Source organism: Ambystoma mexicanum, chromosome 9 (genome assembly GCF_040938575.1).
Source record: "Ambystoma mexicanum isolate Mex_15411 chromosome 9, UKY_AmexF1_1, whole genome shotgun sequence".
Classification (NCBI taxonomy): Eukaryota; Metazoa; Chordata; class Amphibia; order Caudata; family Ambystomatidae; genus Ambystoma; species Ambystoma mexicanum.
The window spans coordinates 382,921,198-382,924,152 of NC_090931.1; the positions used below are offsets into that span (position 1 = coordinate 382,921,198).

Consider the following 2,955-nt stretch of genomic DNA (forward strand, 5'->3'; position numbering starts at 1 on the left):
ATGGCCATATTCATTTTTGTCATTAAATCCCATCCTTATATGTTGACAGGTGTTTGCCTTGAATAAAGCATTAAAATAACACCATTGATCCCTTACTGCTATGTATCGAAGTCAACGTGATTAAATTGTTCAGAAAAGTACCAAACTCTGGTATCATGCCCTTTTGTAAAATTCTCTGAAAACAAAAGGGCAAATTTCTGGGAAGTCATTTGAAATATTTATTTTTTAAACAAAGAAAATCCTAATAACACCAAAGTTGTAATAACGGAGAAATATAACAAAAATTATAAAAACACACCACACTGAATGCGCCCGATCTCGTCTGATCTTGGAAGCTAAGCAGTGTCGGGCCTAGTTAGTACCTGGATGGGAGACCGCCTGGGAATTGAATTATAATTCTGAGTGTTTTTATAATTTTTGTTATATTTCTCCGTTATTACAACTTTGGTGTTATTAGGATTTTCTTTGTTTAAAAAATAAATATTTCAAATGACTTCCCAGAAATTTGCCCTTTTTGTTTTCAGAGAATTTTACAAAAGTGCATGATACCAGAGTTTGGTACTTTTCTGAACAATTTAATCACGTTGACTTCGATACATAGCAGTAAGGGATCAATGGTGTTATTTTGGTCTTCTGTCCCCTCCCTTTTTGCTCATGGGACAAATCCCCCCCTCTTCTTTGTATTTGAATAAAGCATTGGCACCTTCATATCACACTCTCCTATAGAGACTGGTAATTCTTCTGTAAAAGGAACACGACTTGTTACTCCTGTAAAACCTTGAGTATTCATCGTATCGCCAGACATTAAAAATGTGCCCTCACGTATACACGAGCGTGTTGCACCTGTGTCCACGAAGAAGGAGTAAGCTTTGCCGCCCATAATAACGTCTATCCTTGGCTCCTCAAGAGGATTCAGTGTAATAGATAGGACTGAACACATCAGGTCTCCCAGTGAGCTGTCCTATTGCGGGTACAGCCTCACTCCATCACTCGTGAATGGGTTTCTCGGGAGGATAGCTAAGGGGCAACATGGTTGCCTTGGAAGCAAGACGACACAGAGCAACACAGGCCCGATCACCTGGTCCGCGCTTAGAAACCTCTGCGTATTAAGCGCGTTATAAACAACATATAATATCATATCATGAACAGTGACACCTCCTATTCTACGCATCATAGGTTGTTCTGTGCTTGTGTTCTGCTGAAGTTCCATAGGAGATTGCTGCGATTGTCGTTGCGGTTCATTACCTGTCACTTGCTGTGGTTGTGAGCCTTGCTGAATTCTCGGTTCTTGCTGATGCACTGTTTGATCTTGCGCAACTCCATTTCCGCTCTGTTGTGAATATGCAGGTGGATTTGGCATTCCCTGTCTTGAAAAGTGACCGTTCTGAACCATCCCTTGGCTCCTACACATACGTGCTAAATGCCCTGTCATTCCACACGTCCAACATACAAGCGGTTGTCTTCCCATATGCCCATTTTGCATGTTTTGATTACCATTTTGCATATCCTGAAACCCCTTTTGGTTATTCTGAAAACCTCCCTGATTATTCTACCAATACCCTTAATTACCTTGCCAACCTCTCCTTCGATATCCCTTTCCTCTTGGAGCATATCCTTTATTTGTCTGATCAAACTGTCTTTGGTTGTTTACTTGCGGCATAGGAACTGCCTGCTGCGAGTTCGGTCCACCCACATTAGTTAACATTGCCCCTTCAATGGCATACTTGGATAACTTTTTCTGCACCTACTTTGCTTCTTCACCTTTTCGTGCATCATCTTTTTTGCGATTCTTATCCTGCAATAGTCTGCAATAATGTGTGATGGTCAGCTGAATCTCCGACCAAGGTTTTGCTTCTATCCCCACTAATTTCTTGAGCTGTTTCTGCACCTGCTCTGGCAGTCCTTGGCACAACATATGATAAAATACAGGTATAGACTTCCCCCAAGCCTTAAGTGTTTCAAGCGCCCATGCGTCTTGAAAATTTTGAATATAAAGCAACGACCCTCTCCTTCTTTCATCTTTTTTGTCATTATAGCTCCCATATTGGACGTGTCCGGATATAGCACTCGAAGCGCTTTCCAAATCACTGTTGTACAGTTATTAAACGGCGCTCCATCATGCACGGTGTTGACTGTAGTCACACCAGGGTAACCTGCCCGTGTCTATACGTCATTAGCTCTTTCACCAAGTATGGCGATTAGAAGACCTTTAATATTCCCTATAGCTAATGTATTCCCTCCCATCATTTTTTCTAACTCATGTATCCATTTTCCACCGCCGGAAGTTAAATTCGGGAGTTCATATTTGAAGTTTTCCCTGTCCATTTGGGGCCATGGTATATACTATGGCCTGGCTCTTCCTTTTTCTAACAAGGGGAACTGTGATGCTCCAAACTCATTCTCATCTCTCATCATTTGTCCATCTACTGCTGGGGTATTATTCCCACATCGCCGTCTACCTGGCAATGATCTTAGCCTGCTTACATAGGGCAGGGACTCCCCCCTCTGACCATGGGGTTGCCCCTTATGTCGGTCAGACTGTGTCAGTGGCTCTAATGCCTTAGACATAGGTATCTTTAAATATGACCATCTTACTTCTTTATCCAAAGGCGGATGTTCTTCTAGACCACACATATCACTCCTAACCTCCCTCGAGTAGGTTTCCCTTTCTTTGTCTGATACTTCTTGTGCCCAACTCGTGCAACTCCTCTCCTCATCCTCTCTATTTAATGTTAATCTGTCTAAAGACAGCTCCTTCTGTCTCGTACTACAGGAGGCTTCTTCTGTGTCATACAACAGAGTACTCTCAAGACAATAATTTTTTTCCTTCCTTTGTCTTTGTGCTTCTTTCCGGGCTTGCATTTCGTGGAATACTTTATCGATCGTTTCCCCAATGCTTCACGAGTCAAATTAGTCTTCTAGATTTTCCCTTGACGTGTCTGGAAATAGCTCAGA

General features: G+C 42.1%; 1 pseudogene; it reads left to right on the plus strand.

The window, feature by feature from the left end:
- Nucleotides 1-284: 284 nt before the first annotated feature.
- LOC138490594 (5S ribosomal RNA) lies at nt 285-397 on the plus strand (annotated as a pseudogene).
- The last annotated feature ends 2,558 nt before the right edge of the window (nt 398-2,955 follow it).